This window comes from Panthera uncia, chromosome B1 (genome assembly GCF_023721935.1).
Source record: "Panthera uncia isolate 11264 chromosome B1, Puncia_PCG_1.0, whole genome shotgun sequence".
Taxonomy (NCBI): domain Eukaryota; kingdom Metazoa; phylum Chordata; class Mammalia; order Carnivora; family Felidae; genus Panthera; species Panthera uncia.
In genome coordinates, this window is record NC_064811.1 from 33,009,746 (window position 1) to 33,023,458 (window position 13,713).

The window sequence follows — 13,713 nt, forward strand, 5'->3', positions numbered from 1 at the left end:
AAGAAAGAAAGAAAGAAAGAAAGAAAGAAAGAAAGAAAGAAAGAAAGGAAGGAAGAAACTACCATTACTCTGTCCTGTTCTCTACAAACCAAGAAACATAACCATTTATTCTTCCTCCTATTCTTGAAGAAACGGGGACCAGTAATAAGAAACTGTCCAACTTCTTCCATTTTTTGTATGTTTCCCTCTGGCTTTGTTGGAGCATCCATGACTTCAAGATGAACAATACAATGTTTAGGAAGAAACACAGATATAACCTATATTTTAAGCTTATAGGCTCTTAAAAAGAAGAGATTGGTGTCCTTTATGGAGATGATAACTTCTAGCTGATGGGCTGCCTCTCCCCACTTAGGGGCTTATGCCACACATCATGAATGGGTCATTGCCCTCCTTCCTGCTGAATCCAGGCAGTGTCTCAAAAACCACTGAAACAAGAACTCTAGCCATTCACTATCAACTGATTAGAGTTGCTATGAAGGCAAATTGCTATTCTGACCTAAGTGCATAGTACAGGATTTGGGGTCCTAGGATAATCTTGAAAGTCGTAATACAGAAAACATTCAAATTAAAGAGAGTTAAGTTCAAGATAAGGATATTTCAGATGAGACATCAAAATATATACTGAGCACAAAACTTTTACCTTACTTCACATCTAAAAATAGAAAGTTTGCTCCCCTGAAGAAAATTAAGGGAGTTGGATTACCAGTAGTTTGCTTTGTGTTTTCGTTTCTGTTTTAAGATGTAGCACCCTTTCTTCCACCAAAAATTTACCTGGATGCAAAAACAGAATTGATAAAACAGGAAGCTGGCTGAAGTGGAAATAATGGATGGTATAGGGAGAGATCCCCATCCATTCTGCTCTGTTGTCCACTAGGGCTGGGTGGGGACCCCATAGGACGTGTAGGACTACAGAGGGCACAGTTTGGAACCTGCCAATTAAATGGCCCTTAAAGTCAGTTACAGTTCCAAATTATTCTGCCTTGACTATATTATATATTGTAAAGACTAGCAAAAAGCTTTCCGTGAGATCCATAACCTTATGGGAATACAAGTAATAAAACTAAGCCATGAGCTAGTTTTCATCCTTATTATCAATGATCTATGAAAGAAAAGAAAAGAAAGGCCACACTCTCAAGTGAATCATAGAGTAATAGCTGTTAAAATATTTAGTTGTCAAAGCATATAATCCTTACCCAAATCTGTGAGGACAATTTTCTAGATGCTTTATCCTGGATAATACCTAATGATCAACATCACAGTGTTGGATAAATAAGAATAAATGTGCAATTACAAAGTGTGTCCTGAAATTAATTCTACCGTGTTGAGGCAACAGAATAAATTCAGTCTCCTGAACTGTTCATGTCTTAACTAAGTGATTCCGGACAAATTTATTCAACTTTTTTGAGCCTCAGTTTCCTTATCCATAAGGTGGAGATTTTATGGAGAACAAGGGATTGTATGAGAACAGAGGAAGGACTGCATGAAAAATACAGAATATAAAGTACCATTCCTGGTGCATATTATTTATGCAGAATTGTGAGTTTTCTATTACAGCAAAATTCCCTCCTTTAAAAAATAATGTCATGTTAATGGACATGTACACTCTGTGAATTGAAATCAAATTATTAACATATAAATGAAATTGTAGGCTTTAAATAGTTTGTGTTATATATTAATGAGTAAAAGAAAAGAAGGATTTTTAATGTGCCTGTCAAGGCTATTCAAATAACAGAATATTTCTCCAAAAGAAAATACTTAGGCTCAATTGTTTATTTCCAGAAAAATCTGATTTTCCAGACTGACTCCAAACACAATCCATTTCATAAAAATTTTAATATTGTTTTACAAAACTCTTCAAGCAAAACCCACATGTCACTTTTGTTCTGTGGCTTCACGTTCCTCCTGACACAATACTGACTACCTTAGGGCATCCAGTTTGAAAAGTCTATCTCTGGTACAATTCCTGGATTTTATTTATTTATTTATTTACTTTATACATTAAAAAAAATTTTTTTTAATGTTTACTTAGTTTTGAGAGAGAGAGAGAGGGAGTGAGAATATGAGCGGGGAAGGGTAGAGAGAGAGGGAGACACAGAATCCAAAGCAGGCTCCAGGTCTGAGCTGTCAGCACACAGCCCAACGTGGGGCTCGAATTCATGAACTGTGAGATCATGACCTGAGCAGAAGTCAGACACTTAACAGACTGAACCACCCAGGCACCCTATATTTTTTAAAATGCTTATTTTTGAGAGAGAGAGAGAGCGAGTGAGCACACAAGCAGGAGAGGTGCAGAGAGACAGGCAGAAGATAAGAAGCAGGCTCCATGCTGACAGTGGAGAGCCAGATGTGGGGCTCAAACTCATGAACTGTGAGATCATGATCTGAGCCGAAGTCAGACACCTAACCAAATGAGCCACCCAGACGTCCCCAGTTGCCGGATTTTAGTGTGGAGGCAACTATCTTACTGAAGGTCACATAACTATGTATATTAATAAGATTTGCGAGGCAGTTCCTAGAGAAAAGAAATGGTTTCCAGACATTAACTGGGTTAATTAATTCACTTCAACCTCCTCACCCACTCCTCATTCTATGAAACAGCTATGGATACTGCTTTCTATATCATGGAGTTTTTGTGAAGACCTAATGGGGAAATCTTCCTAGATTCCACAAAGGAAAGCTATTCGGAGTAGAACGCTTGTTTTGTTTTCATCTGGGTGGGGGTGGGGAGGCCTGTGAATCTTAGAGTTGCTGCTTCCTCTTCAACAATGGCGGGACTGAGGGCAAATGTTTGCTGGATTTATGATGCCTGTGGCACCATCTCTGTTCACACTGATTTTTACCCTTTCTTCTTTATCTTGTCATACCGTGGGCAGTTTTGAAAGCTTTTCCAAACCCACTTTCAGAATTATGAATACATAAAAGTAATAAATGTATTTTTCCCCCAAAAGACACCCCAGTCTAATATCAAGTGCCTTGTCACGTTCTGCTTCTCAACCCCATTAGAAACCTAAACAAAATTTCTCATCCTTTCTGAAGATAAACCAGTTGCCTATACTCAGGGGTGTTAGTACATGGGCTTAAAGCTACCAGGAGACCACGAGGGCAAGAGTTAGGTAAGAGTTCAGATAACAGAATCCTCACTCTGCCACTAGCAGGGTTTGGCCACGGGCACGCCACTTAACTCTCTGGGCCTCAACATCCTCACCCGTGTACCGAAGCGGACACAAACACCTCACGTGAGAGTTGCTATAAGGTAAAATAAGACACTTCATGTGAAAGCATCTTGTAAACGGTCAACCGTCATCTCCTGCCTGGACATTATCCTTGCAACTGACTGTTTTATACACTCTGGACCACTGCAATCAATCTAGCTCTCACAGCAAGCAAAGTGATATTTAAAAAAAAAGAAAAAGGAAAGAAAGACAAAAAACCACAGGGGCACCTGGCTGGCTCAGGTGGAAGAGCAGGTGACTCGTGATCTCAGGGTCATGAGTTCAAGCCCCATGTTCGGTGTAGAGATTACTTAAATAAAAAAAATAAACCTCAACAAAACAAAACAAAACAAAACAAAACATAATTTGAGCATGTCTTGTCACCCTCCTGCTTGAACCTCTACCCTCTCTTAGAATATGCCCATAGAATAAAGTCAGTATCCTTAGGAAGGCCTATAACGAAGACTTTGGCTCCTCTTCCAACCTCATCTTGGGTCGTTTTCCTCCTTATACGTGCTGTTCCCGACGCTTCAATCCTCCTCACCAGTCCCCCTACCCAGCCAGCTTGTTCTCATCCTTAACTTCACTCCTCAGAAGCCATCTTTAGATCCCAAGATATATTTCCACAACATCACACAATCTCTCACTGTAGTCCTCATAATACTAAATCATAGGAGGCTGCCATTTTGAAGGACAAAAACAATAGAACCTTGGCAAATTTATATGCTTTTACCTTAAAACAACGGGTATAATAATGGCCTTCCCTGTCAGTTGTAAACTTTGCCAGGGCAGAATCCACCACTATAATCCCAGTGCCTCACAACTAATCTTAGCACACAGTAGGTGTTTAACTGTGTAATTAGTGTGTGAGATGTTGTTACTACCTTTTTCATGCTAAGCACATAATTTGTATCTTGTCATTGGTAGTAAAAACCATGATTTTATTCAAATGCTACTTCTATGTTCTATAGGAATAAAATGAAGAAATGGAATGAAAAAAATTATTTTTTAAGATTGCCATTTCTGGCATTTCAGGCACACACGGATTCTAATATGTACAATATGCATCATGAGGGATAGAATTTAGCCCACTGGTGTGATGTCATTTATGGATTTGTGTTTTTTTCACTCAAATGTTTCTCACCAAAGGGCAGAATGAAAACAATTCTCAAAGGAAAGCAGATGATTTGGATTTATTTCTTTTTACAGCTTTTGCCACATGATAGCAAACAGCTAGAGAGAAAAGGATAGCATCTAAAAGAGAGCTAGACTTGAAACTGAGGAATTTTAAAATACACGTCCCCACGATATTCAAAAGGAATGCATCCTACAATCTTCCCAGATCAACTTATCTAACTATATCATAGCTTACATCTCTCATGAAATGAACAGAGCAAAGATCAATCTGCACCAAAGTTGGATGACGTATGGGGTAGGCGAGGCTTATTCACGAGCTATGCTACTTAACAATAATGTTACTAACAGTTAACATTCATTAAGTGCTTATTATGCACCAGGTACTGTGCTAAGCATTTTGTGTACACTGTCTTCTTTAATTACTACCGCAACCCCATGAAACAAATTCTCTGGTTACAGTCATCCTGGAGATGAGGGAACTAAGACATAGGGAGACTGCCCATCGGTGAAGGTCCCTTAGCTGTAAGTGCTGAATCTGGAATTCAAACCCAAGAGGTCTGAGATCAGAATCTGCACTCTTAATTATTCTGCTCCATGGAAGAATCCAATTCCAACCGCATCCTAGTCTGGGAGAGTGGACAATTAAAATTTGTGCTGTAACAAAAATGACATTATATATATTTATATTGCAGCTTCAGAGTCATTTATGAGTCAAAACTGTGAAGGGAAAACCATGATTTGTCAAAGCCAACTGTCTAAGAATTTTTTCAAGAGTTCCAATATTCCAATATTCAACTTTAAACAGTAAAAGATATATTCGACCTGGGTTAGAAATAAGGATAGAAGTGTAGAGTTTTGGGATGAAGAGGAGAGAATGCCAGATACTCATAAATATCATGGGCTCAAAAAACCTGGTTCTCCAATGTGCTCCCTAGATTCTTGAAAGGCTGTTATGCTTTTTGAAAGCATAACACGTTGGAAAGTTTTTGAGAAACCAGAGACTCCAGGAAAGGAATCAACAGCCTGCAATTTCACTTTCTCAGTGGACAATCTCTAATCTGACTGTTCTTTCTTGCTAACATTTAAAAAAATTATCTACCTCTTTTAGTAGCAAAGAAAATGAACACACTAACATTCACACCATGGAAATATGATTTTTAAAATAAATACAAATTACTAATTCTTTATGTATGATTCATGGGTGGTGGTTATTGAGATTTCACTCCCCAGCCCCCTCCGTCTTTGTGCATTGACATTTGACCCTTTTTATAATATGCACCTTGCACCAGTGAAACTTAAGGCACCAGCTAGTTACTCATTAAACTTGGGTGCCAAGGGCTGACTTGTACAAATTACGCTGTTAACTGCCCAGTCTGGCCTGTGTGTAGAAGTGGAAAAAAGCAATCATCATAGCTGTGAATTTCTGTCATATCGGCAGAATTGAACTACAAATTGCAGCAATTCGTGCCTGACCTCTGGTCTGTGAAGTAAGTCTAAACCTTTGAACCTCAGCTTGGAACTGAGAAACAGCATTTACTTGTACTGGGGAAGATGGCTAGCAAGTATTCTCTGCTGTGAATAGTTATTCTCTGCTGTGAATAGTTAACTCTGTGACTGTAGGTCGACCCACATCCCACCGACCTCCCCTACAGAGTCAACCGGTGTAAGGGACTCGGAGGGAGATCTTGAGAGTAGACTTCTTATCCAATGGCATTTTGAACAAATCTAATAAAAGTAGAAAGTTTCAGGATGCAAATTTTGTGAATAAATACATAAAAACAAAAAGGGAGGAATCTGAGATCACTTAAATTATCGGGCATTTATACTATGTACACTAAAAAAAATTCTCTTTACAAAGGTTTTAATACTTAAAACTTTTTACCAAACAGTGCCATCTCTTGTATGTTAAATTAAAAAAATATATATATTATCAAATTTCTATACAAAATACAAACCCGTATTAAACCATCTCTGGGAAAAAGCAATCATGAGAAATCAGTTATACTTTTCTTTGAACCCAAACTTTGCTTCTGATACTAAACATTAGATGAAGAGGAATGAGTAAGTATAATAATGTACGTTTCTAATACATTTTGTCATAACACGATTCAGCACATTTTATTCATTAAGAGGAAGGTTTTTCTTTTGAGAGTTAGCTTCAAATGCTGTTGTTCAAGTTGCTCCATTGCCAGGTAGAAAGCAGCAAATAAAGACTGTATTTCTCTGGTTTCTTTGAGTTCCTATTAGAACAAATCTCATATAGCACATAAAATAAAACCAAACTATTCTTTATAACGAAAGTGAAACTTATTTGTAGTTTTTAAAGCACACAACGTCCACTTAACTAAGTCCATTTCATAACCGATACTACTGGTTTGGAACAATGGTGCTGCAAGAGAAGTCTTCTTATACCAGACCTTTTTCCAAAGAGGAAACATCACTATTGCTAACTTTATGTAGCAACTATCATAATGCTAATCCCACCTATTTTTCTTATTTTTCATTATCACATACCTTAAAATCACAAATCTCTAAAGACTTACTAAAATGACTTTGGAAAACAAAGGTGGACACTATTGATAAATTCCTGTTATTTGATCCCATAGTTTAGCAGCAATCTATGAAAATATCACTTTGTGAAGACCTTAGCTTTTTCAAGTGTGCAAAGTGAAGATCTACTGGAAGAACTGATTTTTAAAAATGTTTATAACTTAAGAATTTTGGGTTTGCTGCTGGTAAGGCAAACTGTGCACTATTTGAAACTACTACCAAGTTCCAATTTTTTTTTTTTTTTTTTTTTTTGCCTTCGATTAAAAAAAGGGAACATTTGTTTATTTGACCTGATCTAAATTACTGGAACCAAACACAACCATCTCATCCTCTCTTCCAATTAAAACAAATAAGGTGTCCCCTACCTTTCCAGTCTTGAAATCTGGATGCGACAGGCTAATAGTAACAAAAGCTTTGCTTAAGCAACCCCTGCTCCTGATCCGGGGAACTGCGTAACTCTGTTTTACATGGCACACGTCTCCTCATTGGTCAATGAGCTTTGGCCACTTAAATGCCTTGGGAGTCATTTGCTAAGGGCACCTGGAATGAGCTTTGAGTGGGTGGTACAGAAAGAAGGGAGGTGCAAAAATGGCCAGCTACAGAATGCTCAACAGCAGTCTGAAAACTTAATGAAAAACCCGCTGTCACAAATGGATTCGGGGAAGGCCCAAGAAGACAAAAGCTCCGGCATTTCAGAGAAAAGAAATTTAACTGAAACCTTTACTTACACGCCACTACTGACTAAAAGTAAACACGTGATCTTTGAAATCCACCTTCCTGGAATAAGAGAGGTGCCAGCTATTTTGTACTGCTTGATGCAGACGGGGAAAAACAGTGATTGCTACTTCATCCAGGTTGTTGTGGGATTTAATGAATGGATACTTGTAAGTGCTTAGATACAGGCAAAAGTTACACATGAATTAAACTCTCATTTGATTTTACTTCCAGTTTGGAGCTGGAAATGGATTTACTGGTAAGAAGTGGAGAAAAAATAGAAAGGGCCATAGAAAAAGAAGGGAGTGGTAAAACATGATTCATGGTAATGAAGACAGTTCGTACATAACAACGGGTCAGGGACCTAAAGCACCTAGGCAGAGTAAATACACTCCTTTTCAAGCAGGTCAGAGACGAACCTCATTGAAAGTCTCTCTGGAGGTTGAGTTTGTTAGTCCTGGTGGTTGGGAGAGATCAGGGGAGCAGGGAGCAGAAGGAGGACTGTGGGGAGGGTCCTGAAAGTGAGGTAACATCTGGGACCCAAGGTCTTTCGAACAAGGATTAAAATCAGCTCCACAGCATATGAACAGAGAAATGAATCTATAATTTCAAAACTGTGGTCTCCAGTTTTCCTTTAGTGGTCATGTTAACCTTACTGAATTCTATAAAACCTTAGCAATTTGACGTCACCAAGGTGGGAAGTAAAAAGACCAGACTGACAAGAAAGTTTGAAAATCTGTTTATCTACCTCTTTAAAAAAATAGAAACAGCATTATTACTCCTAAATAATCTAAAACTATCAATAGAGACTAGAAAATATCAGCAGGTTAGTAAAGGGCCAAAATCCAGAACAAGTCTTAGATTATAAAACTAAGTTGACAGGTTCTGAAATGGAGGAAAACTTAGGCAATGTCTCAACAACACTAAGGCAGTGTTTCCAAAAAACTACTGATTTTGGACTAAATTCCTCTTGACTACAAATAAGACCCAGGAAGTCTGCCTTTCATATGAGTATTATACTCAAGAATTTTGATAAATTCTGGGTGTGTGGTACACTTTAAGCAGAGTATTTTTGGTTTGGAGGTTTGGTGTGTGTGTGTGTGTGTGTGTGTGTGTGTGCGCACGCGTGTGTGTGCATATGCCTGTGTGTGCACATGTGTGTGTATGCATTCTTACACCAAACATTATCAAGAACACAAAGACTTAGGAAACAATCCATCTCAAAGAGATACACTTAAAAAGTAAGGCAGTAAGGACAGGGCAGCTGTTCACTGAATACCTGAATGTAATAATTACAATCACACCTGCCTTAAACAAAAAAATAAGCAAATTTTTTCTTGCTTTTACTTTGAAAAAAGTTAATTTTAAAACATTAGTCAAACATGCACACAGATATTTATGGTCTTTGTAAAAACAATGCACACTAGTTATAACACACTCAAACAATATAGGAAAGTACACAGAGAAAGTAAAAGTCACCAATTCTTCTACGGCCATTGACACTGACTGCTACTAGCATAGTTCTCCATGTAGGCAAATGTATAAAACTGTAAGTCGATGCCATCATAGTAGACACATTGTGCTACATTCACTGTGTTAACTTCTGATACATCCGGCTTGCAACAAGCTTAAGTCGTCCCTGGAGGAGTGATCTTTGTCTCAGCCAAGTACCTTTGTTTTCTGAGTAGAGTGACAGCAGGCATATCTAAGGTCCAACACTGTAGAGAATAGAAAAAAAATACACATGCAAAATAGAAGCTTGAGACAAGGCAAGTTCTAAGGTAATTTGGAAAAAGGAACAAGAAACGAGACTCAGGTCTGAGAGAACAAGAAGTAGAGCACAGGTGAAGACGTGATATGAAACCAGGAACTATTATGTGGGGCTATTTTAAATATAGGTAGTACCTATTACAGTCCTCTTTACTTGTTACTAGAGCTTTAATTTATCTAGCTTTAATTTATCTAAAGCTGATACAAAGATCAAATGAATGCATATTGGTTTTGTATATCACAGTATATAGTTTCCCAGAAGTAGATTTTTACACTGTTTAGAATTTTGAAATCTTTGCTGAAATTGTTCATTATATTAATGCATGGCTGAATCATAAAAAGAAGAAATTGTCCACACACAGATGCGCGCATTAAAGAACTAGCTTCCATCTGATAAGGTGTCAACCATTGGCACGGAAGCCATATAACTGCATTGGTGGTGTCACCCATAGCAACTGGCCATGAAGCTAATTAACCAGCATTGAAAAGTAAGCACAGAGAGAGAAGGGCATGCATGTACATATATGAGAGTCCTTCTAAAGAATGCATGTGACACCCAGAACTCACTATAAGAAAGGCAGTATTACAGGAAGGATTGATTCCTTCAAGATGGCTCTTAGTTACCACACACACACACAACATCTACAAGGACTTGGCCTCAGTTATGCATTGTTAAAATCCCTTTACCTGCCCTATCCTACCACCACTGTAGACCAGAAAATCTTCCTCTACTTTTTTAGAGTGGTTCCTACAAACGTGTATGATAAAAAGCACCATAGGGACACCTTGGTGGCTCTGTTGGTTGAGCATCTGACTTCGGCTCAAGTCAAGATCTCATGGTTGGTGGGTTTGAGCCCTGGGCTTTGTGCTGACAGCTCTGAGCCTGGAGCCTGCTTCAAATTCTGTGTCTCCCTCTCTCTCTGCCCCTTCCCCACTTGTGTGTGCTTGCTTTCTCTCTCTCTCTCTCTCTCAAAAATAAATAAACAAAAAAAAATTTTTTTTAAGCCCCATAGTATTCCCTTTTGGTTAATTTGGCAAACAGTCTGTTATGGAATCAACAGGAAGAATTAAATAATAGACAATGCCATATTTGGGATAAAGAGTTTAACTTATCTAGACATTAGAAAAAGCTTTAAATTTAAAATGGTGTCCTCTCAGTACAATTGCTTTAAAGAGTAAAATTATAATAGTAACTAACATGTGTATATTTCTTTCACTCTACCAATATTTGTCAAGTACCTTCTAAGTGTCAGACACTGTTCTAGGTACTAAGGTATTAGCAGTTAACAAAACAGACAAAAATCCTTGCCCTCATGAGCCCTCTAGTTCTATGGGGGAATAACATTTAACGAATAAATCAGTAAAATATATAGTATGTTAGATTGTGAAAGAGCTAAGGAGAAAAAGCAGGAGGGGAGGAGAATAGGAGTGTGTGTGTGTGTGTGTGTGTGTGTGTGTGTGCGCGCGTGCGTGCGTATGGGGGGGGGTGTCCTGCATGGTTTCTGACTTACAAGTAAAATTTACTATTTATTACTTATAAAATTTAAGCATGTTACTCTATTATATTTCTAGTGGGATACGCTTTAATCTAAGCATATATCTAAACTCATTTCAATTGTATGTCAAGTACTTCCTGTTCACATGGTAGTAACTATTTAATGTGGACACAGGAAAGGCAGCAGACATCTTAAATGTAGTAGCTAGGTGCCAGTACGCGGTACTGTGGAAAGAAATCCAAGAGGGAATGTAACGCTTTTGGAGGATTGTTTTGAAGTAAAACTAACTTTGCGCTACTTTCTCAGCTTAGTGGGAACTTCCAAGAGTTTAATTGGCCAGGCTGGGCTGCTCGGAGATCTCCACACCCCCTCACTCTGGCTCATTCCTACCCCCTTCACCCCCAGATTGCAGATGTGCACAACTGAGTCCCTAACCCTCAGAAATGTTCACTGTGACAGGAACAGTACTCAGAGAGAAGACGACGACAGAGGTAGGAGTGGATCAGGACTGCTCCCTTCTCTTCAGAGTCTAGGGTCCTGCATTGATTGAGTTCATTCAAGAGCTTGTGACATCATACATCATTATGCCTGCCGTAGAGCCTCTCTGTAACTTCTCAGACAACTTGAATGACAGAATTATCCAATAAATTAAATCAAACAGCCCCACCTCATATCCAGCCAACTCCTTCCCTCCCAAGCTTTACTCAAGCGGAGGACATTTCTTTTATTACTTTTACTTTAAATTTGTCACAAAAGCACAGCCACTCTAGTGCTCTCTACTTCCCTGAATGGGCAGTGAACAGCCCATAGACTTCAAGCACCTGTGTTTATTACAGGCAAGAGGACATCTGGTGAGGCAGCCAATGAAGAGGTACAGCAAGGTATGTTGCATTTCCTGTCCAACTTTCACTCAAATTCATCACCTCCATCTGTAATAAAATAACCGTAGCTAACTCCTCTCTATAGCCCTTGCCATATACCAGGCACTGTTGTATGTGTTTCACATGTACTAACATATATGGTCCTCATAAATACATTTTGAGGTTACAGACTAGTATTATCCACATTTTACAGATGAGGACACTAAGGCACAAGAACAAAAAACTTGCCCAAGACAAACAGGTTGGCAACAGTGGAATGAGGATTTGAACCCAGGCATTCTGGCTTGCAGAGACTGAAATTTTCCACTTCTGGATAAACAGATAGTATTCCTTCCTCCCCTCCCTTTCTTCTTTCTTTCTTCCTACTCATCTGCCTCTCTACCTACCTATACATCCTTCACCTTGCCCCTCTTACTCTGTCAGTGACAGGCATTTCTGTACTAACAGGAAAAGCTTTGGAATTTTAGAGATGCTATCTTTGAAGCCAGGCAGAGAAACCTTTAATAGTTGGTGAGTGAAACCGAAACTTACAAAAAAGCCACAGAACCTCATTTAAATCTAAAGAAAATTCTCTTTGCATTTTCTGCCTCTGTCCTGGGCAGCATTCTTCATTAATTCATAAAACCTGTTAGATTTTATAGTGATCCCATTCTGCCCCCTCTCTGTGGTTTCTCATAAGCCAAGAAATTACCTGTCTTTACCCTATATTTCCTGTGGTCATTTTAACAGACTTTTTATTTTCAAAAGAGGAAGTTCAGAATGAATAGTGAATGCAGGTGGAAAAAAGATACCTGTTACAAAGTCATAAATAATGTGCAAAATCCAAGCCCTGTGTTTATCTTTTGCTAGAGAAAAGCCATATTGAGGAGCAAAGCTGTATTAGGTTATAATGTAAAAAGTAGATTCCTCCCACCCCCTTTTAGAATGTGCAGTCAGGTTAACAAGAACTCAGGAAGCACATGGTTTTGCCAAGTATTATGTGAGTTTTGCTCTTTAATAATTACATGCAGTTTTAATAATATCCTCATAATTACTGCAGAAATCCCCTACCATTCTGGATTTACGGAGTATTATGCTTTTCCATTTCAATAGGTGTTTCTGGAGCACCTTCAATAAAACTTCAGGATGTACTCAAGTACTGCTGGGGGAGAGGAGGGATTGCAGTCAAAGACCTGGACCCTAATGTGGTCTCTATTAAGTAGGAGCTAATGATCTTTTTTGGAGCGACAATTAAATGTCAAACAATTAGAACACATACAATGTAAGGCAAAACAAGGCACTATGTGCTGTTAGGCACCAAGAGCCATGTTGTAAGGTAGAGAGTCATTGTCAAGTTGATCAGAGTCCGTGGGGACAGCTTCCTGCGAGAGATGCCAGTAGCCTGTAGTCTGATTTAGTCATATTAGGTTAGAAACATAGGCAATCACAAACCCCACAACTTTAAAATAGGGGGTGCCCGGCTGGCTTAGTTGGAAAAGCATGTGACACTTGATCTCCAGGTCGTGAGTTCAAGCCCCATGTGGGATGTCGAGATTACTAAAAATAATAATAATTAATTTTAAAAAACCTTTAAAATATGCACTTCTCTCCATCTCTTTACTTTGTGATTAAAAACAAAACAAAACAAAACCTCTTTCCTGAAGAATTTTTTTTATTTTAAGAATTGGGCACTATCATTATTGGTATTAACCTCAAACACAATATATTTTATAAGTATGATACCTTAATCGACCAGCAGGTTGAACTGATCAGGGGCTTGAATAGCTGGAAAGATACTACATGTTGTCTTTAGAAGACTTATTCTTAAGACCTTTGGGATCAGTTCGTATTTAAGCTTAATTATCTGTTCAACATATTCTTCTACACTTTCTAAAAGGAACTCTTACTTTTTGAGAGCATAAAAATAAATATCCTAAAGAAATTTAAAATAATTATAGAAATAACAGAAACCAT

The 13,713-nt window shown here is 38.3% G+C and overlaps 1 protein-coding gene across 3 annotated transcripts in view; it reads right to left on the reverse strand.

The window, feature by feature from the left end:
• The window catches only part of RBM47 (RNA binding motif protein 47), a 156,149-nt gene that overhangs the window by 36,590 nt on the left and 105,846 nt on the right, over positions 1-13,713 (reverse strand). The window lies entirely within an intron of this gene.